We start from the raw sequence: 25,810 nt of genomic DNA, 5'->3' as shown, positions 1-25,810 counted from the left end.
CAAAATATTTATTGAACATCTACTATATTCAGCATGCTATAGCAGTTAAGAGTTTAGACTCTGGAGCCAGACTACCTAGGTTTGAATCCATGATTTACTTGCTGTCTGGCCTGAGACAAATAATTATTACCCTGTCTCAGCTTCTATTTTCTCTTCTGCCAAATGGCAAAGATAACAGTAATTATTTCATAAAGAGTAGCATGAGGATTAAACAATACGTGGCAGATGGTAATTATATAATCAATGCTATTACTGTTATGTATCAGACACTTTTGTGGGCTCCAGGGATACAGCTGTGAACAAGACAGAGCAAGTCCCTGCTCTTATGGAATTTATATTCTATTTGGGATGAGGGGAGCTTGGATCATAAACGACAAAAAGCAAGAAAATGGCAGCAAAGTCCTAAAAAGAAAATTAAAAAGGTGAGATGATGGGAGGTGAAGGTAAGGTGGGATGCTGTAGATGGGCTGGCCAGGGAAGGCAGCCTCTCTGAGGAGGTAACATTTGGGCTGGAACTTGAAGACCCATGAGAAGATACTGGTGCAGAGTGTTTCAGGCAAAAGGTGAACAAATGCAGTGACCCTAAGATAGGAACAAATTTGGTGTGTTCAAGGAAAAGAAACAACCACCTCTATCTGATTTCATGGCCCATATTCTTTTCACTGTACCTCACAGTCTTTCTGGCACAAATCATATTAATAAAGCCACAGGAAAGGAGCCCTAAAATTATTATGGGAGATACTGTAAGTTGACTCAATATGTATTCAAATCACTTTTGATCAGGAAAGAAAAAACTACATTCTTAGACTCCCTTGCAGCTAGATTGATATTCACGACATAGTTTCTGCCAATGTGTGAGGCACAGCAGCAGGGTGGTGGCTGAGCCCAGAGAGAGAACAGATTCTCTGCTAAGCTTAGTGGTGGAAGCACTTGGTTCTGCTGGGGTGTGCATGGAAACAGCTGCATACCATCAGAGGACGTTTTTTTCTGGCTGCATTGTTTCTGGCTGAGTAGTGTTCAAGCCTGGTTCTCTGGTCCTCTGAAAGATTCTATAAGCTCTTTATTTCTTTCCATGTATTTCTCTTTTTTAAATTTTTAGTTTTTATGGGTACATAGTAGGTGTATGTACTCATGGGGTACATAAGATATTTTGATACAGGCATATAATGTATAATAATCACATCTGAGTAAATGAAGTTTTTCATGTATTTCTTTCCGCTTAAACTAGCCATGGTGAATTCTATTGTCTGCAACTAAGAACCTTGATCTATGTAATGCCCTACTAATTCCGTGCTTCCACCAGCTTTCCAACCACTTCCTGTCCTTCCCTCCCCCAGGTCTAACCTGAGGGCAGAGGAGCTTGGGTGATTCAGCCCTAGAGATCAGTTGTTTGGGGGCACTCAGGCAGGTAGAGGAGGGCAAACGATGGTGGCAGGCATGGGGGACAAATGGAGACTAGTACAGTCCCCTTTGCAAGTGCCATCAAGCCCTGTGTCTTTCCACATGCCAGGGCAAAGTGTCTGGCCCTTATGGTGACAAGATTTGCAGTAGCTTAAGGAAAATGGAGAGACCAAAACTTTCAGCAGGGGCACAGGAGGGAAGAGCAGCCCAGCTGTGGTTTGGGGATGACTGAGGAACACTCTGTCAGCTCAAGATGATGCAGAAACAAGGCCACAGCATGCCCCCTCTTTGGTAAAAGAAGGCAGGGAAAATCACCTGCTCTTTCTTCTTCACTCTATTTTGCAGTTTCTGAATGAGTTACAAACAGAGTGCAAGAAGCTGAGTGGGTGGGTGACTGTTTGGAACACCAGTGCCTCTGTGCACCTTCTAAATATCCACATGCAGGCGGGAAAGAGTGGGCAAAGCCCGAGCAGAACTGGGGAACGGGAGATTCATCATTTTATACTTTTGCTTCCTCTTCCTGATTCAATATAAAATGTGAATTTTGTATTGTCTGCTGTTGCTTCAAGCAATTGCTTTCTCATTCAAACAAACAGGGCTTAGTCTCATGATGGTTAATTTTATATATCAACTTGACTGGGCTAAAGCATGCCCAGAGAGCTGGTAAAACATTTTTGAGTGTGCCTATCAGGGTGTTTCCAGAAGAGATCAGCAATTGAATGGGTAGACTGAGTAGAGAAGGTTGCCCTCACCAATACAGGTGGGCATTATCCAATCCATTCAGGGGCTGAATACAGCAAAACGATGGAGGAAGGGTGAATTTGCTCTCTGCTTGAGTTAGGTCATCCATCTTCTCCTGCCCTTAGACATCGGCTCCCCAGTTCTCAGGGCTTTCAGATGCAGGCTGGGACTTACACCATCGGCCTCCCCAGTTCTCAGGGCTTTGGGTTTGAACTGGAACTATACCACCAGCTTTCCTGGTTCTCCAGATTGTAGATGGCAGATTGTGGGGCTTCTCAGCCTCCACAGTTGCATGAGCCAATCCCTCAAAATACATCTCTTTCAATATATCTGTATATATATCCTACTGGTTCTTTTCTCTGGAGAACCCTCATTAATACAAGTTTCCATTGCATGAATATTATTAGCTTTTGCTAGCAGAATGGATGCTAGGTGCTTAAAGTTTTTTACCCCCCATGAAGTTTTTTGTTGTTGTTGTTGTTTTTTGAGACATGAAGTTTTTGTTGTTGTTTGTTGTTTTCTGTCACCCAGGCTGGATTGCAGTGGCATGATTTTGGCTCACTGCAATCTTCGCCTCCCAGGTTCAAGTGATTCTCCTGCCTCAGCCTTCCGAGAAGCTGGGATTACAGGTGCGCACCACCACACTCAGCTAATTTTTGTATTTTTTTTTTTTTTTTTTTTTTTTTTTTTTTTTTTTTAGTAGAGACGGGGTTTCACCTTGTTGGGTAGGCTGGTCTCGAACCCCTGACCTCAAATGATCCACCTGCCTCGGCCTCCCAAAGTGCTGGAATTACAGGTGTAAGCCACCATGACTGGCCCCCATGAAGTTTTTGAAATAGAAAAGAACAATTCCTTCTGTTTGACTCAGATTGGGTGTGTAGATGTCCGGGGTCACAGGTTAGAAATAAAAGTTTTGAGTTTGGGCCTACTCTAACCAGACAGCATACTCAAACATGTGAGCGCTTCCCCAGAAGGTGTCTTTTTGTAGGTTTATACTTTCTCTTGTCTCTCCTGCTAAGAGGTCTATCCCCTCTGCTGAATTATGCCATTCTAATTCCATCCTGTAAATGGTCTAAGCCTCTTGTATTTACTCTTTAGCAATCGACTGCATTTTGGAGCCTTAAAATGCTTGTTATCAACGCGTAAATTTGGAAAACTGTTAATGCTCTTCTCCCTGAGTTTGATGTGCCAGGTTCTGTTTGGTAACATTTGATGTTCTCTCTAATTCTGTCAACTACCAGCATGAGATGAAAGATGGGGGTAAGCGAATAAAAAACACAGATATCATGAACGTGATTTCATTTTGTCCTGCTGAATGTTGACCTTTAACAATTGCTTTATGTTTTAAGAGTAATTTTTTCCCTGACCAGATTTATTCATAAATTTATAAACTGAAATTTTACTAGAAAATATATAAAATGATTTCTTAAAAAAAAATACAAGTCTCCTACTTTATGTCTGTCTTTCAAAGCACCTAGCAATGGAGCATATAGTGAACATAACTGCTGTCAAAAAGACCTGGGTTCAAGACCCTACTTGGAAAGACCACGTATGGTTTTGATTCCATTTATAGGACATTTCCAGAATAGGCAACTCTATGTAGACAGAAAGTAGACTAGTGGTTTCCAGGAGCTGGGAAAATAGGGAATGGGGTGTGACTGCTAAAGGAGATGGGGTTTCCTTTTGGGGGGATGAAAAGGTTCTAAAGCTGATTGTGGTTCTGGTTGCACCACTCCTTGAATACACCAAAAACCACTGAATCATACTCTTAAAAGGATGAGCTATGAAGTATGTGAAGTATATCTCAATAAATCTGTCACACAGAAAAAAACCTTTCTTGGCATTCATTGGCAGCTTCTGCATCTATAAAATGGGCATAGCAACATCTACCTCACACAGCCACTTCAAGGATTAAATGAAACACTGTATACAGAGCAATTACCTTAGTGCCTTGCACATAGTAAATGCTCTAAAAAAGTTCATTCTGTTTTTATAATATTCTCATTAAATATTTGCCTGCTGCCAACACTTGTAAAGTCAGAGGAATTAGTATAAAGGCAAATATTAAAGCAGAAGGAATTAGTATAAAAGGTGAATATTAAAGCAGAAAAGGTCCTTAGAATTCAACCAAGGCGAGGCATGGTGGCATGTGCCTGTAATTCCAGCACTTTGGGAGGTTGAAGCAGGAGGATCTCTGGAGCCTGGGAGATTGAGACCAGTCTGGGCATCATAGAGAGACCTTGCCTCTACAAAAAAATAGAAAAGAAAGAAATTTAACTTAAAAAAGAAATCAATCTAGTTCTACTCTCTGATTTTGCAAATAAGAAATTAGTGATAAACCTAGAAAATGACCACCAGCAAAAGAGGTTTGGGGAGGCTATGAGAGAGGGAGTGAACTCTGGAGCGAATGCGAGATCTTGGAATGAAAGCCATTTTGCCACGTTACTGAATCGTGTGCGCTTTGCTGAGGCATCAGCACTATCCCTGGCTTAGCCCTTTCAAGAAGAGCAAGCAGGAAGAGCAATTAGATAATTCATTTCCACGTTACAGAAATCTGTGCGTGTTCACTATAGTCTGAAATAGAAACAGCCTCATGCAGTTGATAATTTAAAAAATTCTATTAAACTCCTCTAGGTAGGTTTGTAAAAACAATATAATCGTTACTTTCCTTAATCTTAGAAATGGTAAGAATATTAAATATTAAAATTGCTCCAAACCACCTACATTGGTTTTTAAAAATTCCATCTTTCTTTCTCCCTACACCACACACACACACACACACAAACACACACACACACAATTCTAAGACGCACAGTTTTTTTACAATTTAAGTCTCTGATGAGGACACATCTTACAATCAATGGCTCATTCTAATTTAATTGACAAAATCATTTTCTTTCTTAATTTTACACAAAATAATGGTCTGTCTTAAAAATAGATGACAGATAAAATCAAATATGATGTACACAGACGTATTATATATACTTTTTTTTTTTTTTTTTAAGACGGAGTCTCGCTCTGTCACCCAGGCTAGAGTGCAGTGGCACAATCTCAGCTCATTGCAACCTCCGACTTCTGGATTCACGCCATTCTCCTGCCTCAGCCTCCCGAGTAGCTGGAACTACAGGCGCCCACCACCTGTAGGCCTGGCTAATTTTTTATATTTTTAGTAGAGACGGGGTTTCACCTTGTTAGCCAGGATGGTCTCAATCTCCTGACCTCGCAATCCGCCCACCTCAGCCTCCCAAAGTGCTGGGATTACAGGCGTGAGCCACCGTGCCTGGCCAACATATTATATATACTTAAAAGATGAGCTAGAAATTTCTGCTGGCTGAATGTTCAGGAATACTCAGGTGCCATTGCTGATCTGAGTATCAAAAACCACAGAGTTAAGCACCTCCACTGGGGCACTGTCTTTATGTGGATGGAACATGCATTCTTGAACCTGGGACCCATTAATAGGCACTCTGGCCTAGTGACAGTTTTGCTAATAATAATTCTGGAGAATAATATTCATTTATCTTTTGCTATGCCTGGATCTTTTTGTCTTTTCTTTTCTTTTTTTTTTGAGATGGAGTTTCACTCTTGTCACCCAGGCTGGAGTGCAGTGGCGCAATCTCAGCTCACTGCAACCTCTGCCTCCTGGGTTCAAGTGATTCAAGCGATTCTCCTGCCTCAGCCTCCCAAGTAGCTGAGATTATGGGTGCTAACCACCACGCCTGGCTAATTTTTGTATTTTTTTTTTTTTTTTTTTTTTTTAGTACAGACAGGGTTTCACTATGTTGGTCAGGTTGGTCTCGAACTCCTGACCTCAGGTGATCTGCCCACTTCAGCCTTCCAAAGTGTTGGGATTACAGACATGAGCCACGGCACCCAGCCTACCTGGATCTTTTGATTGGATATATCTGGGTCCTTTTAGGAACGGGTACAGAGATATCACAGGTCCTAGTATTTGACACTTGCAATGAATGTTCAATGTTCATTCTAGGGTTCCAGAAGCAACACTTTGTTAGGAGATGCTGCAGAAGCCAGAGGATTGGCTGATGCCTCCCAGCTGAATCAGCAAAGCTTTCCTCTAATAGCCTTGCTTGATTAAGCAGTGAGTGAATTTCTGCAGAGAGGCTGAGCACTTGGTGTGGTTCGAGGGTCCCTAATAGATGTACCAAAGTGTTTGGCTACAAACTCCTCACATAATAATAATTATGTTGATCCTGCTACAGATGATTAGCCTGGGTTTTGGAAAGCTTCCTCCTTGTGCATTCCATTCAAAAGGCCTCCTCTTCTCAGCATGTGCCTGCAAACACAATCCCCTGAAATGACGAGAGAGGATAAGAAAATCTGCAAGCATTGCCTGTACTGGCCTTTTGAACTCATTTGGGGTTTCCGTGGCAGTGGGAGTCAGGATGGATGGATTTGTTTTCTTCTCTACTTGAGCAATGAGGTTTTCATCATTTGCGGCTTGATTTGGAGCCTTTAGAATAATGTCCCCAGACACATTTCCATCAGGAGCACAGGAGCAGCCAAGACATACAGGGAGACTTTCACGTGGCTTTGCGCAGGAGCCTTTTCTGCCAAATCAAACACAGCAGAGATACAAAACACAAAAGCAAGCCATCAGAAAAGATCTGTGTGACTGGGCATGATGGCTCATGTCTATAATCCCAGTGCTTTGGGAGGCTGAGGCGGGAGGATCACTTGAAGCCAAAAGTTCAAAGTTATAGTGAGCTATGATCATGCACTCCAGCTTGGGCAACAGAGCAAGACAGAGAGAGAGAGAGAGAGAGAGAGAGAGAAAGGGAGAAAGGAAGAAAGAAACTGTATGTAGTATCATCCTAGAGCTGTGACTCCTTAGATGGAAAGGAGTACAGGATGGAGTCTTCTGAAGGCCTGGTGGCGTGTTAGGGAAGCTGAAGCAGTCTGTTCAGCTGGCACGAGACTATCTAGAAGGCTCTTTCCATTCACTCAGTACTTATTGAGCACCTACTCTGTGTACACATCCTTCCAGTCACTGAGGATATAGCAGTCAATAAAACATACAAAATCTCTATCCACATAGATCGTCCCTTCCAGAGGATGGAGGCAATAAGCGAACAAATGAATGGATCCCATCAGGTGCTGATAAAGGATGAATGCTGTGAAAAAAAATATAAGACAGTTTAGGGGAGAGGGAACGCTCAGATGAGGATGGCATGTGGCTGTTTTATGCAGGTGGATGCGGTAATCCTCCCTGTTAGGGTGAGATTTGAGCAGGGGTTGAAGGACATTGGGTTGTGAGGTGTGAGGACTTTGTGGTGGATGGAGTATGTCCCGTGGGAAGAAGAGCAAGTGCAAAGGCCCAATGCAGGAGTGTGCTTGATTTATGCAAGGACTGGCATGGAGGCCTAGCAGCTGGTGCAGGTGGAGCTGGTGATAGTGACGGGAAGTGAGGTTGGAGAGAGCTAGGGCAGGCTAAGACCATGGAGGGATTTTCAGGTCATGGAAGATCTTGACTTTCCTCTGAAATGGGAGGCTTTGGAGAAGTTTGAGCAAAAGAGTGATGTAACCTGAGTTATGTCTTAACAGGAATACTTTGCAGTATGAAGAATAGACCATGGCAGGAGGCAAGGTTGGAAGCAGGGAGACCAGGAGTCTATTGCAATGGTCCAGGTGAGACAAAATGGTAGATGTGGAGATGATGGAAGGTAGTGTGGCTCAGGAGGCATTTTGATGGTGGAACCAATGGGATGAGCTGACAGATTGGATAGCCAAGCCATAAAAAGAGAGAAGTGAGGAGTGACCTCAAGTCTTTACGGCTGCACTATTGGAAGAATGGAATTGCCATAGATTGACCCAGGGACACTGGAAGTGAAGCAGGTTTTTGCTTTTTTAAATAAAATCTAGTTTTGGATTTGTAAACTCTGAGATGTTTATTATATATCCAAGTGGAGATGCTGAGTAGGCAGTCGTGAGTCTGAGTTCAGGGGAGAGGTCTAGGCTAGAGACATGAATTTGGGAATCATTAGCCTATAAATGGTACAAAGGGACTGAATGAAATGATCTATGGTAAGCGTGCAAATAGAGAACAGAGTTGAGGATAGAGTCCTGGGGCTCCTGCTGGCACCACTGTGCCCCCACCGCATGCCGATGGACCCTGCCTTATACTGCCTTAATGATGGAAAGCCAGGCAGAGTCTGGGATCAGGGCTTCCCGTTTCCTGGGGATTTGCTTGGAGAAATCACAAGAAAGTAAAATCTGGTTGGCAGACGCTTGGGTGAGGTCTGTAACCAAAACAAAGGGTCCTGTCCTCCCCCAAAAGCACCACTGCAAACATCTCCTGATGAACCACCATCCCACAAAAGCAACAATCATAGACGGAATGCTGTCACCTCTCTAAAGAACCATCAACCTTCCACATTTTGTCATCTTAATACTGGGTAATTGAGAGAAGGGTGGCTGTGTCCTGAGATTGATATTCGAATCTTGGCTTTGCTGCATGCTACCTGTGTAGCCTTGGGCAAGTCAACCTCTTGGAACCTCAGTTTCCTCATGTCCACACATCTCAAGGCTTGTTTCGACAATTATATGGGAGGATACACATGAAGAAGCTACTGCCGTGCCTGGCAAATCAAAGATCATTATAAAAGCAAACACTATGTGTCAGATACAATTTCATACATCTTTTATATATTTACTTAATTACCACAACAACCTTAGGAGGCAGGTGTTATTATTTCCACTTTACGGATTAGGGTAAATAATTTGGCCATCCAGTAACTCAAGGAGCCTGGCTATGGGAGTGATGATTTAACCACTGTGCTATACTGCTTCCTGTGAATACGTAACATTTTTTTCTTCTCTCTCATTTTCAAATGTTTTCATTATATGGCTCGAGTTTTCAATTCTCATTTCTGTACTTTTTCTTGTAAGTTGCATTCATTATCTGACCCTAAGACAACTTTCATCCCTTTATACTAAAACAGGCAGTTTTATGCAATGGCAAGAAAAGAGAAATTCAAATTTTCTGAAATACAAGAGATAAAGTCTCAGTGCCAGCCTTCTCTGTGGGAAGCCGAGTCAGCGTAGCTGAGCACACAAAGCAAGCTGGGGATATGACTTTCTCCTTGAACAGACAGACACTGACCAAAAAGGAAAATGATGTGTTTGGGAAGCCATGAAAATCTGAATGGAGTGAGGGATTTTTATTTTAGGATATTAGGAGAAACAGAATCCATTTGTATCTGTATGTATGAGTGTAAGAACATTGATGTGAAAGTGTGTGCATGTGTGCTTGAAGGTGTGTGGGTGAGTGTGCATGCATGTGTGCTTTTGCAATATGTGATACTCACTGACTACCAAAAGAGCTGACCCTGTGGGTGTCTGGCACAAAAGGATGGTCTGGGATTAATTTTCTGGTTTATGCTTCTTCAAATCATTGAGCTAGTGACACTGAGGAAAAAAAGCAATCTCCAAGGAGAAAATAAATCATGTTTCCCATGAAATAGGGCTGCCATATTAAGCAAATAAAAATACAGGACTCCCAGATAAATTTGAATTTCAGATAAACAACAAATAATTTTAAAATATAAGTATGTTTTGGCTGGGTGCAGTGGCTCACGCTTGTAATCCCAGCACTTTGGGAGGCCAAGGCAGGTGGATCACGAGGTCAGGAGATCAAGACCATCTTGGCTAACGCAGTGAAACCCCATCTCTACTAAAAATACAAAATATTAGCTGGGCGTGGTGGCGGGTGCCTGTAGTCCCGGCTACTCGGGAGGCTGAGGCAGGAGAATGACGTGATCCCAGGAGGCAGAGCTTGCAGTGAGCCGAGATCGTGCCACTGCACTCCAGCCTGGGCGACAGAGCGAGACTCTCAAAAAAACAAAACAAAACAAACAAAACAAAACAACAACGTATATATATGTTTTATGTAATATTTGGGACATACTTTACAAAAAATTATTTGTTATTCAAAATTCAAATTTAACAGGGCATGCTGTGTTTTACCTGGCAACCTTACCATGAAAGACAATGAATTAAAATACCTACTGATTTTGGAAAATCTTTAAAATCCACAGAATACTTTTGTGCCAAGACCAGCTTGGTCAGGGATACCCTAATCCAGTGGCACTAGAGGAATTAAAGACACACATACAGAAATATAGAGGTGTGAAGTGGGAAATCAGGGGTCTCACAGCCTTCAGAGCTGACAGCCCTGAACAGAGATTTACCCACATATTTATTAACAGCAAATCAGTCATTAGCATTGTTTCTATAGATATTAAATTAACCAAAAGTATCCCTTATGGGAAATGAAGGGATGGGCCGAATTAAAGGAATAGGTTGGGCTAGTTAACTGCAGTAGGAACACGCCCTTAAGACACAGATCGCTCATGCTATTGTCTGTGGCTTAAGAATGCCTTTAAGCAGTTTTCCACCCTGGGGGCGCCAGGTGTTCCTTGCCCTCATTCCCATAAACCCACAACCATCCAGCTTGCGTGTTAGGGCCGTTATGAACATGTTACAGTGCTGCAGAGATTTTGTTTATGGCAAGTCTTGGGGCCAGTTTATGGCCAGGTTTTGGGGGGCTGGCTCCCAACATTTTTGTACTAGTGAAGACCTTAGGTTCTGGGAGGGGCATCAACTCATTCTTTTCTCTTTTAGGACATTCCTTAATGACTTGGCACCACCATCTGCAAAATGGGGAAATAATCCCAGTGAATGCTCTGTCCTCTCTCCAGTCAAAACCCCTGTAGATTTCATATCCGTATCCTTATGTACAATGGCATGGGGTACTTCACAGAAGTTCATTCTCCACTTCAATTAAAAAACCAATTAAGAATTTTTTCAAAGGATTGGTGATGGCATGCCTTAATAGCCAGCCAGTGTCCTGGGGTGTTCAATTTCTTCATTCTTTCTCCCTCTGTTTAGCTTGCCTGGTGATAGAATTCTTCCTGTCAGGCAAGTAGCAAACTCTGGGAAGTCTCTGGAAGGAACAGGACACTGATGGGAAGGCAGGGAGAAACTTCCCATGACTTCCCAGGGAAGCTCAAAGCAGGCACCTTGAGGCCCAGGAGCCAGAGCGCATGGGATGATGTGATCTGAGGGGAGCCCTTGGTGCCTCAGGTGGGTGTCTGGACCACAGACTTCTTCCTGTCCAAAGCATCCTGTTCACTAGGATGAAATAGAATGTGGGAGTGAAGCCTCAGGCTCCCAGTAACAGTCCCTATGCTCACACTGTGTCTCTTTCTAGTTGTCTGAGCTAGAATCTCTGGCCTCTGATTTTCTCATCTATAAAATGGCTGCAATACTGGTGCCTACATCAGAGTTATTTTCAAGACTAAATGGCAGCATTAATAAAACTGTGTCTGGCATTCAGGAAGCACTTTGTAAGCATTAATCATTATTATTATTGTTGCCGGAGGCTATTTCTCCTAAGAAGTTCAGTTAGAATTTGTACTAATAACATTTTCTGAGAGTAGACACAATGCATATTCACGGAGCAATATGTAAATATAGAAAATCCACTGGCAAAACATTTAAATCATAAATGCCCCATGAGGCCAGGTATGGTGGCCCATACCTCTAATCCCAACCCTCTGGGAGGCCAAGGTGGGTGGATCACCTGAGGTCAGGAGTTCAAGACCAGCCTGGTCAACCTGGTGAAACCATGTCGCTACTAAAAAAATAATAATAATAAAAATTTTTTAAAAATTAGCTGGGCATACTGGCACATGCTTGTGATCCCGGGTACCTGGGAGGCTGAGGCAGGAGAACTGCTTGCTCGGGAGGTGGAGGTTGTGGTGAGCCAAGATTGTGCCACTGAGCTCCCAGCCTGAGCGACAGAGCAAGACTCCATCTCAAAAAAAAAAAAAAGAAAAAAGAAAAAAAAAAAAAGAAATGCCCCATAAAGCTATCTCTGATCTTTTTTCCCCTCCCCTCACCCCTCTCTTTCTCGCTCTGTATCAGACAGAACGACCTAAAAAGTTTTAAAAACCCATATACCTTACCCAAAGGATTATAAATCATGCTGCTATAAAGACACATGTACACGTTATGTTTATTGTGGCACTATTTACAATAGCAAAGACTTGGAACCAACCCAAATGTCCATCAATGATAGACTGGTTAAAGAAATGTGGTACATATACACCATGGAATACTATGTAGCCATAAAAAGGATGAGTTCATGTCCTTTGTAGGGACATGGAAGAAGCTGGAAACCATCATTCTGAGCAAACTATTGCAAGGACAGAAAACCAAATGCCGCATGTTCTCACTCATAGGTGGGAACTGAACAATGAGAACACTTGGACACAGTGTGGGGAACATCACACACTGGAGCCTGTCATGGGGTGGAGGGATATACCTAATCTAAATGACGAGTTAATGGGTGCAGCACACCAACATGGTACATGTATACATGTGTAACAAACTTGCATGTTGTGCACATGTACCCTAGAACTTAAAGTATTAAAAAAAAGAAATCCATATACCTGAGACCCAAACCAGATCTAATAAATTAGAACCTCTAGGGGTGGGGCCAAGGGACCTGTATTTTTTAAGAAAACATTCTAGAACATTCTATGGCAAAACGAGGCTTCTTGCACTCACTTGTGTGTGCTCCCCCTCTCATGTTATTTTTTAAAAATTGGACAATGTTGTACATTTGGTTTGTAGCCTGCTTTTGTCACATTGCTATATTTTCCATTGTCATTTTCTACAATATCATATTTTTCTCTTAAGGCTTCAGCTGTGGTTTTGACAAAGCCCTAATCCACTGCTTTTCACCCAGCAGTCATCTCACAAAATGAATCCGTTTAAAAACGCCATCACTCTTGTCTTTTCTTGCCCCTCTAGTCTGCCAGATTTGATGAATAGAGACCTACTCCCTGTAATTCTCTCTCCTGCTCTTGGATTTCAGCTCTTGAACTGATGGCCACTTGTGGCTCCGGCCTTCCAGTCGTCACCCTGCAGTTTTATAGCTAACGCTTGCTATCACGCTGGCCGACATGCCAGGGAGGGTTGGTACATTTTCGGTCCTAAAATATTAATTTGACATCTAACACTATTTTTCATTTAGTGCTCAGCCAACCGTGATGGTGGCTATTTCGGCTCCAAATAATCTCCAAGGACTCTTGGGGGAAAAATTTCCTTGGCCATCCAACTGACATTTTAGGAAAATAAAATAAAACACCGTTGAAAAATAAAATCTTTCATAGATGGCTGTCTCCAGTTACTGACTAATGAGAATAGATATGAGGTGAGGAAGGGCCTTTAATTAAGAAGCAAACACCCTCCCCACCCAATTTATGCCCATCATGCTGCCAATATTGACATTACTGAAATAAACGCAGTAGTCACAGGACATCAGATATCACCCTTTCTATCTTTGGGTTGATTCTCCAACTGCTGAATGAAGTTCAAGTGATGGTTATTTGAAAACTTTTCAAAACCTTGTAAACCAGGTGTTCCTCAATAGCCCCTTGATGAAATGTGCCTTTGGGTGTCATTTGTACAGAGTAGCAGGCAGCCCGGGGCATGTCCTGCTACATTTTTTTTTTTTTTTTTTGAGATGGAGTCTCGCTCTGTTGCCCAGTCTGGAGTGCAGTGGCACAATCTCGGCTCACTGCAACCTCCGTCTCCCGGGTTCAAGTGATTCTCCTGCCTCAGCACCCCCAAGTAGCAGCTGGGATTAAAGGCAGGCGCCACCAAGCCTGGCTAATTTTTTTTGTATTTTTAGTAGAGTCGGGGTTTCATTATGTTGGCAGGGCTGGTCTCAAACTCCAGACCTCAAGTGATCTGCCCACCTCAGCCTCCCAAAGTGCTGAGATTACAGGCATGAGCCACTGTGCCGGGCTTTTTTTTTTTTTTTTTTGAGATAGGGTCTCACTCTGTCACCCAGGCAGGTGTGCAGTGGCACAATCACGGATCATTGCAGTTTCGACCTCCCTGGGCTCAGGTGATCCTCCATCTCAGCCTCCCAGGTACCTGGGATCTGTTCATCCACTGAACAGCTTGGGCTTCTTTGGCAATGCTTTGCTGTCTTCAGGGGGCAGTCAGTGCCTTGGCATCAGCAGCTTTTATCATCCTCAGTGGGCCTGGCCAGAGACACTGAAGTAAATGGTCCAGCTGTAGGGCTGGAGACCTGCTTCTATGGCTGAGCGTGGTGGCTCACGCCTGTAATTCTAACACTTGGGGAGGCTAAAGTGGGAGGATTGCTTGAGCCCAGGAGATTGAGGCCAGCCTGGGCAACATGGTGATACCCATCTCTAAAATAATAGAAAAATTATTGTATTTTTTGGAGGAATGATGTGCCAGTCACTCTCTCTCTCTCTCTTTTTTTTTTTTTTTTAAGATGGAGTCTCACTCTGTCACACAGGCTGGAGTGCAGTGGCACAATCTCGGCTCACTGCAACCTCTGCCTCCCCGGTTGAAGCGATTGTCTTGCCTTAGCCTCCTGAGTAGCTGGGACTACAAGTGTGCACCACCACACCTGGCTAATTTTTGTATTTTTAGTAGAGACAGGGTTTCACCATGTTAGCCAGGCTGGTCTTGAACTCCTGACCTCAGGCAATCCACTCGCCTCGGCCTCCCAAAGTGCTGGGATTACAGGCATGAGCCACCGCGCCTGGCCATGCCAGGCACTCTCAAGATTGAGAAAGTGTTGGAGGACAACCTCTTCTCTCTTGAGAGAGTAAATATTTTGAAGGGTGCCGGTAGGACAGTTTTCTCTCTAAGAGTAAAAGGGATAAAGATTATTAGATGAAGCTTATGAAATCAGTTGGGGTGTGCAAGCCTGAATTTCTTTCATTGAAGGCGTTAGGAGCAGAAGTCTTAAATATGTAGAAACCTTTTTTGTTTTGTTTTGTTTTCTTGTTTTTGAGACAGGGTCTCACTCTGCCTCCCAGTCTGGAGTGCAGTGGTGTGATCTCGGCTCACTGCAGCCTTGACCTTTTCAGCCCAAGTGATCCTCCTATCTCACCCTCCTGACTAGCTGGGACTATAGGTGCATGCCACCACACTCAGCTATTTTTTGTTGAGGCGGGGTTTTGCCATGTTGCCCAGGCTGGTCCCAAACTCCTAAGCTCAAGTGATCCACCCACCTCAGCCTCCCAAAGTGCCGAGATTACAGGCTTGAGCTGCCAGGCTGGCCTGAATATGTGGAAACCTTTTATGGCAGTGGTGAAGAATGTGGGTGTTGCAGTCACCCAGTCTTGCAAGTTCTTCCACTTACCAACTGGTTATTTAGTATCTCCAAGCCTCAGTTTCTTCCCACATATAATGGGGATAGGTGCCACTTCACAGGGTGGGAACTAAATGAGATAACTGCGTGCACTGAGTCGGGTACATACCGTGCTGGTTTTCCATGGCTCATGTGCCACAAGGGAAGGAAGCGAAAGTCTCAGCCCAAGCTGAGATGGGGTGATTTGCTGTCAGGGATGGTAGAAGGCTTTGTCTGAGAGGCCGTATTGCTCAGATCTCTGTCTGTGCCAGTTAAGGTCCCTATGGCCTTGGCTGAGGCTGGCCCACCAAGTGCCATGGTTCAGTGGTTTTCCAAGCCAGAGCAGGTATTGCCCTGCTCTGGTTGATTGTTCAGCGAGGCCTGAATGATCATAGAAGTGGTTCTGGAGTCTGCCAAAATGAAGACTGCTTCTCTTCCCTGAGGCAGTTTGTACTGTGGTTCTTTTTGATTTCACATAGTAGAAATTGTAGGATCCCAGGAGGCAGAGACCAGCCAGAAGAGTTTTGCACTTCCCTGATCTCCTATCTTATCAGATGCACCATCCAAGTAATACTCCCGCTGCTCCTGTCTTCAGCCCAAATAGTGGCTTCTTTAGTTGTGCAAACCATCCTCACCCCTGGGGTGGTATCTCCCACTTGGTGTTGACGGCAGACACCAGAGTTGTTGCTCAGAACCCGACCAAATCTTTGCAAGCACAACAAAGTGACCGTGCCAAGCAAGGAAGTCTGGCTAACTGCTTTTATTTGTTTCCTAAGAGCAGAAATCAAGGACTAATAGTGACATCTAATTTCAACTCTCCTACCTGGACACAGTTTCTTCCCATGCCTTAATAGAAATAAGAAAAATAGGCAAAAGTGATTTCTATTTTATTTTATTTTTGCAGGGGATGGAGTCTCACTCTTGTTGCCCAGGCTAGAGTGCAATGGCATGATCTTGGCTCACTGCAACTTCCACCTCCTGGGTTCAAGCGATTCTTCTGCCTCAGCCTCCCGAATACCTGGGATTACAGGCATGCACCACCACACCCGACTAATTTTTGTATTTTTAGTAGAAATGGGGTTTCACCATGTGGGCCAGGTTGGTCTCAAACTCCTGACCTCAAGTGATCCACCCGCCTTGGCCTCCCAAAGTGCTGGGATTACAGGCATGAGCCACCGTGCCCATCCAAGAGTGATTTTGAAACAAATAGTGATTTTAAGCAGAGAGTTTATGTACCTATGTTATTTCTCCTTGTTGCCAATAGGTAGCCTGTCTCTGGGAAGGGGACCTTAGATCTTTGTATGACATTTAAAAACAATGGATTTTGGTTTCAGTCTGTTAGTTTCTCCTATTTTTCATGAGCTATGCTTTCTGGATAATATTTTTTCCCTCTGGCTGCTTTCAAGATCTTGTTTTTACCATTTTCAATACAATGTGTGCAAATATAGATTTTTTTTCTATATGTTTTGCTTAGGATTCACTGTGATTTCTAAATCTAAGGATTCATATATTTCCCGAACTCTGGAAGATTCTCAGCCAGACTGTTTATCCTATACTGTTTCCTACAGTCTGGATTTTGTTGATTGCATCGCCTATGGTGTTGTTTAATATGTTCCTCTGTCCCTTATAGTTCCTATAATTTGGTAGTTAAATCTAGAGGCTTGATCTGACTCAGTTTGATTTTTTTGCAATAATACGTTACAGGGTTTATTGTGAACTTGACCAGGAAGCACATGATGTCTCTCTTTATGTGTTTCTAACAGCTGCTGGTGATCATTGTCTAGATCCTTCATTTCATTAGGGTTTGTCTGGTGGTGATATTCCAATCTTTTCATGTTCTTTTCTTTTGGGATAGAGTCTTCATGTGGGTTTGCTGCATCAAAGGGTAAATGCATGTATAATTTTGCCTGATATTGCCAAATTAACCTTTATAGAAGTTGTACCATTTTGCATTCCTGCCGATAATGTATAAGAATGCCTATTAGCCCTTGGAATGGCCAACAGAGAGAGTGTGTTATCCAATATTATATTTCTGCTTATCTGATGATTGAGAAATGGTGTCTTAGTGTGGTTTTCATCTGCATTTATCTTATTATAACTGGAGTTCCTTTATCTCCTTCATAGTTCTGATATTTGTCCTTGAGAAGCTGGTAGCATATTCTTAAAAAGATTAGAGATAGAGCATAAGGCTATAGGAGAATCCAATGGAATAGGGGATGAGAGCTTAGGTGGCTAAGCCATCTAATACTATTAGGAGCAGAAAGCAGGTCTCCAACTACCAAGACAACCAGATTTACTCATTCCCAATTGTCATTTAGACTTAGCATTGCATTACCATTTTTTTCCCTTGACTTTTACATGTAATGTTAAATAATCTAACATGTTATTGTGTGTTATGCAGAGCTCTCAGAAAGGTATAGAAAGGCTGCTTCCCAGGATAGAGCAGTTGTCTTAGGCGCCAGCTGCAAGTGCAGTCATGGATGGGGATTGCCTGCAGGGAGCCGCAAACCCTTCCAGCTACATGCTCAGGGCCTGGAGCAGCATATCTGCTTAGCAGGAGTATGATTGCTTTGTTTCCAACTGGGCTAGAGATGTCACAGGAAGTTTCTTTTTAATAATCCTCAGCACAAAAGTCTTCTTTAGAATAGTCACAAAATTCTGGAGATGTGTTCAAGGTTGATAGAATTTGGCACCAACGAGAGGTCATATCAGCAAGATCCCAAAACTTCCAGGAAATCTGTTGTTGGAGACATCCAGGGTTGATCCCATGAAGATTTGATTTCTAAATTCCAAACTGAATGATACTGTCGCTGGCATTGGCCAAGGGCAAGTGTGAGAGTAAAATTATTATATCATTATTATCAATAAATATTTATTGAGAACTTACTATGCACAGGGTGCATGGGTATCTATGCAGCCCATTGATGATCTTATTTTTTATTTTTGAGACAGAGTTTCACTCTTGTTGCCCAGGCTGAAGTTCAATGGCTTGATCTGATCTTGGCTCACTGCAACCCCCGCCTCCCAGGTTCAAGTGATTCTCCTGCCTCAGCTTCCCAAATATCTGGGATTACAGGCATGTGCCACCACACCCAGCTAATTTTGTAGTTTTAGTAGAGATGGGTTTTACCATGTTGGTCAGGCTGGTTTTGAACTCCTGACCTCAGTTGATCCACTCGCCTTGGCCTCCCAAAATGTTGGGATTACAGGTATGAGCCACCACGCCTGGCCAATGATCTGATTGATAATAGAAAGATGATGAGAGATGATGGTGAGAGAGAGATTTTTAAGGAACGCTGTGTTCCCTTTAGCAGGAAGGTATTAGGTATTACATTATATCAGGTATTATATATAATACATATAATATATAATATATTGTATTAGGTAATTATAAATAATCTAGAGATGATTTAAAGTACATGGGGAGATATGCATAGGTCATATGCAAATACTAAATCATTTTATATCAGAACTTGGGCATTTTAGTATATGTAAGAGGTTCTGGAACCAATCCCTCTAAGATACCAAGGGACAACCATATAGAACTTCACATGCAGAATGGTTACACATATGCCTTACTCTTTTCCTCTTCATAGATTCTATAATTAGGGAAGACCACCTGGTTAGTTCACTGATCACTAACCACCTTAGAGTTCCTCGTAGAGGTTTTCTCCTTCTTAGCTGTGATTAGGATCCAAGTTTTGATGCATGTTGAAAAAGTGTACTAGCTTGTCTTTTTCTTCTAGGTTTTGCTTCCCATGGAATGGCCTTACTTTTCAAATTCAGATGCACTAGGCAAGTTCAGAAGACAAGAGTGAAGACGAGAAGCCAACAGCCTCACACTGAGGGCGATTCTTTCTGCAGCTCCCCACTGCACAAGCAAGCTTGGTATTCATCAATATGACATGGTCTGGAAGTTTTCCTATATATTCATCAGCTTGGGTTACCAAACAAAGTACAAAATACTTAGTGGCTTTAGCAACATAAATTTACTTTCTCAGAGTTCTGGGGGCTGGATCCAGGTGCAGCATGGTTGCGTTCTGGTGAGGCCTCTCTTCCTGACTTGCAGACAGCTACCTTCCCACCGTGTGCACGCATGACCTTTCCTCGGGACTCGCATGCAGAGAGAGAGCTCCAGTATCTCTTCTTTTTGCACGGGCACCAGTTCTGTCGGATTAGGGCTTCACCCTTATGACCTCATTTAACCTTAGTCCTCCTTAAAGCCCCTATCTCCGGTATAGTCACATGTGGGATTAGGGCTTCAACATATGAATTTAGGGAGAAGGAAGACAACTCAGTCTCTAGCATCCTGGGATCTAGATACTGGAGGATACAATCTGCATCTGACAAAAATCTCAGGGTTCTAGAAAACATTTCATGCTTGAAAATGGTTGCCAGAAATATTTAAAATTCTGAGTAAGTGGAATTTAAAGGGAAAGGCTTTATCTTTAGATTCTAAGCTCCAGGAGGGCAGGGACTGTGCCTCAGTATTTCAGCACAGAGCACAGCAGCAGGCCCTGATAAACGTGAATTCAGTAAAGACAGCCCTTCCTGAAGATAGAAGACTAGTAGTTTGCAGGACTGTTACTGTATCGCCTTCACTTGGCCCCTGTTAGGAACCCAGAGGGAGGGTAAGAGGGCTCCTGTCACCACTGAAAATTGACTAGCCTGGAATTTTCCAGAGGTTTCCAGAATTTTCCCAGTTTCCTGCTGCCCCTTCCCTATTCTGGTTCTGCTTCTGAGGACACAGCTGCCAGCTTTCGGCTCTGATGCTCTGTTTGCACTGTCCTGAGAGAAATAAAATTTTCCACTCAGGATCTAGTAAAATAAAAACATTTTAAACAAAATGTAGTACATATACATATGCACACAAGAACAGTTAGTTTAAAAGCAGCCTAGAAAAACCTTTTGTTCTCATGTTATTTAGGATTTCTGCCGTCGCGGGTAATTTTTTTTAACAGTTTTGCTCTGGGGCTTATCTGCTTTTTCTCTTTTCTAAGTTTTAAATTTCAGATCCAGTTGTAGTTTGCTGCTGAGTTGAAGCCTCTGTAATTATTTATTTAAATTGTTAAGAAGAGGACCAGGTGTGATCGTTTCAGAACAGCACACACTGTCATGTGTTGTAATGTGGCTTACTCTGGGGAGGCTCTGTTTATCAGTCCTGCCTCTGCTATCTACCAGCTCTGTGGCTCTGGACTAGTTCATCTTTCTTAGCCTCCTAAAGATGTAGGATATGTGAAATAATATGTGGAAAGTACCTGTCGTGCACGACCTGTCCATAGTAAATGTGCTGAAATAATAACTGTTATAAATATCCCTCCCTTTTGCAAATTGTTCAGTGTTCTGAATACAGAACTCAAATGTCTTCAGGGGTCAGGAAAAGGATTCAAATGTGTAAAGCTACCTGGGATGTGTAAAGCTACTAGGCAACAGGGAATGGAAAAAACTGTGATGAATAGGAGGGTGCATGCTCTGCTAAAAGAAAACCTAGGCTGGGTACGGTGGCTCATGCCTATAATCCCAGCACCTTGGGAGGCTGAGGCAGGTGGATCACCTGAGGTCAGGAGTTCCAGACCAGCCTGGCCAACATGGCAAAACCCCATCTCTACTAAAAATACAAAAAGTTAGCTGGGCATGGTGGCAGGTGCCTGTAATCCTAGCCACTCGGGAGGCTGAGGCAGGAGAATCGCTTGAACTCGGGAGGCGGAGGTTGCAGTGAGTCGAGATCGCAACACTGCACTCAGCCTTGGCAACAAGAGTGAAACTCCATCTCAAAAAAAAAAAAAAAGAAAAAAGAAAATCTAGCTCAAATATTATACATAAAAGGACGGAAGGGAGAGAGGGAGCAAGGGAAGAAAGAAGACAACACTGTACATAGCTCCTACCTCGACTTGGCCCTGGAGCCACCAGTTTGCAGCCCTTACTCTGATTTAAAGTAGAATATATTTTCGTCCAGGCGTGGTGGCTCATGCCTGTAATCCCAACACTTTGGGGGGCCAAGGTGGGAGGATCACTTGAGCCCAAGAGGTTGAGACTAGCTTGGGCAATATAGTGAGGCCTTGACTCTAATTAAAAAAAAAAAGTAGAATATATGTCAAGGAGCTGAATGAGCTGTGTTTGGGAAATATATCCCAGGTCTTAACCCTCAGTTTTCAACTACTAGTAACAAAGGAAACTGCCTATTGAATTTCTAACCAAAGAGGAGTTATGTCACTCCAAGTACTTCGGGGTATAGGATTCATCTACCCCAATACCAGTGTGAATGAGACCCTCAATAATTTTCAATAATTTATTAACAATGACAACAATATAACACCAATTCTATCTTTATGTAATGTTGTTTATTCTCAGGATGAGGCTGGATTTTGAGACAGGCATTTCCTGGTAATTGAACAGCATGATATTGGTTTTAAAGGTGAGACTAAGAGTTGTTTTGTTAGAGACTCTCTGGGGACAAGCCTGGAACACTCTAAGGGGTGCAGATGGTGTTTATTAATATTATTTGTAATCCACAAACATTTATACATATTCTTCAGAGAAGCTGTGTTCAGGTTTTTCTTATGCAAAAGCCTAATAAGGAGAACACAGTGCTGTATGATTAGATGGGGGATGATAAAGTATTTACCTTCCTTTCCAAAATCTCTTTCCTATAGCACCAAAAATTGCCATGTTATTTGGACTTTTGAGATAAGGACATTGGACACTTCTAAAACCTAACCTCCCAGGCAATCTGGGAAGAGATAGAGATGGTACATTGAGCTGTTATCTTGCACTTACACCATTCTCCAATTAGTTTATTAAATTCCAGTAACCAAGCTGCTGATCAAAGGAACGCAACAAGAAAGAAGTAATTTTTTTTTTTTTTTTGACATAGGGTTTCACACTGTTGTCCAGGCAGAAGTGCGGTGGTGCAATCATAGCTCACAGTAACCTCAAACTCCTGGGGTCAAGAGATCCTCCTGTCTTAGCCTCCCAAGGAGCTAAGACTACAGGTGCTTGCCACCACGCCTAGCTATTTTTAAAACTTTTTTGTAGAGATATGGTCTTGCTGTGTTGCCTAGGTTGGTCTCAAACTCTTGGCATCAAGTGATTCTCCCTCCTCAGCCTCCAAAAGTGTTGGGATAACAGGTATGAATCACTGCATCTAGCCCCCCAAAAGTAATTTTTGATGAAGGGAAGAAGCTAAGGAGGACCCATACATGAAACCACACATTCATTCATTCATTCATTCCTTTATTCATTAATTATAGCAACATTTGTTGAGCACCTACTCTGTGCCATGGTTTGGAACAGAGCACAAAGTCTAACAGAGGAGGCATAATTCCAGGGCAGTGGTAGTGCTAGGGTAGAGGTATGTGGAAGGTAGGATGGACTTATGTTCAAAGGGCATCCTCCTTAGACTGGACAGGGTGGCTTGGGAAGGGAGAGCAGTTGTAAGAATAGCTTCCTGGAAGAAGTGGCACTGGGCTGAGTCCTGAACAATATACAGAATTTACAAGGAGGGACATTGCTTGTTGCAAAAATTAAGGCTCTGTGCTCAGATCTTTCCAGCTCAAAATTTTAATCAATTACCTGGATAAATATATAAAAAGGCACATTTATCATTGGCAGATGACGACACAAGGTTAAGGGAGACAGGGGTTACTTTGGACAGTGGCACAATCAGGGCTCAGGAAAATCTCAGCAGGGTAGAGGAATGGGCAAACCAACGAAATAAAGCTGAATAGAGGTAAATGAAAGGACTTGCACTGTGTTAAAACAACAACCGCCAACTGCAAACACGAGGCAGTAGGTGAGAGGTGGAAAAATAACACATTTATGTTATGTTTTAGTTCAGAAGTTGACAAACTATGGCTCATAGCCAAATTCAAGCAGTTGCCTATTTTTGTAAATAAAGTTTTACATTTTGTCTGTGGCTGCCTTTGTGTGACAACAGCAGAGTTGAGTGGTTGCAGCAGAGACCATATGAACAGCAAAGCCTAAAACATTTACTATCTGCCCCTTTACAGAAGAGTTTACTCACCCTTCTTTTAGCTCACTGCAAGTTCACTTTGAGTCAAAAGTATGATAAGTGCACTAAAAAAAAGCCACTTCTCTCTTAGGGTCACTTAATAAAAATACAGACTCTTAAAATTGTTTGTGAATGAATACGTGAATGAATAAACAACCAAGCAGGGGAGAGGATGGCACATCTTGGTCTTTGTGGACCACAGCCCACCCAAGTCCTGGGCTCAGTTCTGGGGATAAACGGTCATGTGTTGTTTAACAAGTGGGACATGTTCTGAGAAATGTGTCATTAGGCTATTTCATCATTGTGCCAACATCATAGAGGACACTTACATAAACCTACCTAGATGGTATCACCTACTACCCACCTAGGCTATATGGTATAGCCTATTGCTCTAAGTTACAAACTTGTACAGCATGTTACTGTACGGAATACGTAGGCAATTGTACACAATGGTATTTGTGTATCTAAACATAGAAAAGGTACAGCAAAAATGCAGTATTATAATCTTGTGAGACCACTGTGTATAAGCAGTCTGTTGTTGACCAAAATGTCATTACACAGCACATGACTATAATTAAAGAGGAACACTGGTGGGGCGCCTGTAATCCCAGCACTTTGTGAGGCAGAGTCGGGCAGATTACTCAGATTACTTGAGCCCAGGATTTTGAGACCAGCCTGGGCAACACAGTGAAACCCAATCTCTACAAAAAATACAAAAATTAGCCAGGCATGGTGGTATGTGGTATGTACCTGCAGTCCCAGCTACTCAGGAGGCTGAAGTGGGAGCATGGCTTGAGCCCAGGAAGGTCGAGGCTACAGTGAGTTGTGATTGTGCCATTGCACTCCAGCCTGGGCAGCAGAGCAAGACCCTGTATCAAAAAAAGAAAAAGAAAATGAAAAAATAAAGAAAGAAAGAAGAACACTGGCAACTGGAGCTACTCAAAGGAGAGGGGTGAGGTGTGTTGGGAATTACTGATTGAGGAACACTTGAAGGAAACGGGGATGTGTAGCCTGAAGAAGCAAATGCTGAGGGGCTATCCACAGCATGAGCATCATGATAAAATAGACTGAGTCTTAGGTACCAAGCTCTAAATATGTTACCTCATTCGATCCTCACAACAACCCTGGGGGATTGGTAGTATTGGGATGCCCATTTTGCAAATGAGGAATCTGAGGCGTAGAAAGATTACGTTGCCCGGGATCACACAGCCAATAAATGGTGAAGCTGAGGTTCAATCCATGCAAGCTGTCCCTACAGCCCTCATGCATACCCTCTGTGGCCTCCATCGTTGAAAAGGATGTGAATCACCTTGTTATCTCTGATTCCAACAGGCAGAGGAAACAGGGAAACAGACTCTAGCTTAATGCAAAGAAGACCTTTCAAGTGTCCAGAGATGTAATGGGTGTTTTAGCAGGAAGGAAACCTTCTCATTAGGGTGTGTTCAAGATGATGTGGCTGAGATTTCAGAGAGAGGATTCCTGAATGGATAAGAGCAGCTGGCCTCCAAGACTCCTTTCCCTTCTTGAGTCTGTCAGGGTCTGAGATTTGCGACACTTACTAAGATGGTTGATGTAGGTCAGGAAGAGGCAGCAGTGGGACAAGACCTGGGAAGGAGGCACTTTTTTTTTTTTTTTTTTTTTTTTTTTTGAGACAGGGTTTTGCTCTGTTGCCCACGCTGGAGTGCAGTGGTGTGATCATGGCTCACCGCAACCTCCACTGCCCGGATTCAATCTGTCTTTCCTCCTCAGCCTCCTGAGTAGCTGGGAGCATGCCACCACACCCAGCTAATTTTTCATACTTTTTGTAGAGATGGGATTTAGGCTTGTTGTCCAGGCTGGCCTTGAACTTTTGGACTCCAGCAATCCACCCACCTCAGCCTCCCAAAGTGCTGGGTTTACAGGTGTGAGTTATCAAGCCCAGCTGGGAGGCACTTTTCTAAGTACTACTTTACATGTGTTACCTCATCTCATCTTCAAAACAGTTGTATGATACCATGAATATCATCATTCCCGTTTTACAGATGCAAAAACTGAGGCATGCAGTAGCTATCTAATTTAACCGGAGTTACACAGCCAGTAAGAATTAGAGCCAGGATTTGCATTTAGGCAGTCTGACTCCGAAACCTGTGCTCTTAACCACTACCATACAAAAATCTATTAAGAGGGGAAGTGTAATTTGGAAAAGCACCTTTTATTTTTCCCTTGCCTTCCCACCAAGGTTTTTGATACATTCCCTTCCTGCGTTGAAAATTGCTACATTACTAGAAGTTAATGATAGCAGTTGCCAATATAATATTCTCATTTTGTCAGATGGTAATTTATAGGGCCTGTTTTTCTTGCTCTGAGGTAGGGGTTCCCAAATGCCCCATAAACTCCTACAGACTAATCAAGTTGTCTTGACTGCGATCAGTTTCTCAGAAGTCACAACTGAAGGTATAAACAATAATGTCCTACTC

At 42.9% G+C, this 25,810-nt stretch overlaps 1 long non-coding RNA gene across 1 annotated transcript in view; it reads left to right on the top strand.

The window, feature by feature from the left end:
- Positions 1-24,965, top strand: part of LOC129049194 (uncharacterized) — a 64,634-nt gene extending 39,669 nt beyond the window's left edge. The window contains exon 5 of the long non-coding RNA XR_008512050.1: positions 19,090-24,965. This is a non-coding gene — a long non-coding RNA (uncharacterized LOC129049194). The remainder of the gene's footprint in view (positions 1-19,089) is intronic.
- The last annotated feature ends 845 nt before the right edge of the window (positions 24,966-25,810 follow it).

This window comes from Pongo abelii, chromosome 10 (assembly GCF_028885655.2).
Source record: "Pongo abelii isolate AG06213 chromosome 10, NHGRI_mPonAbe1-v2.0_pri, whole genome shotgun sequence".
Taxonomy (NCBI): Eukaryota; Metazoa; Chordata; class Mammalia; order Primates; family Hominidae; genus Pongo; species Pongo abelii.
The sequence above is the reverse complement of the archived record's forward strand: the minus strand, read 5'-3'. Positions and strand labels throughout refer to the sequence as shown.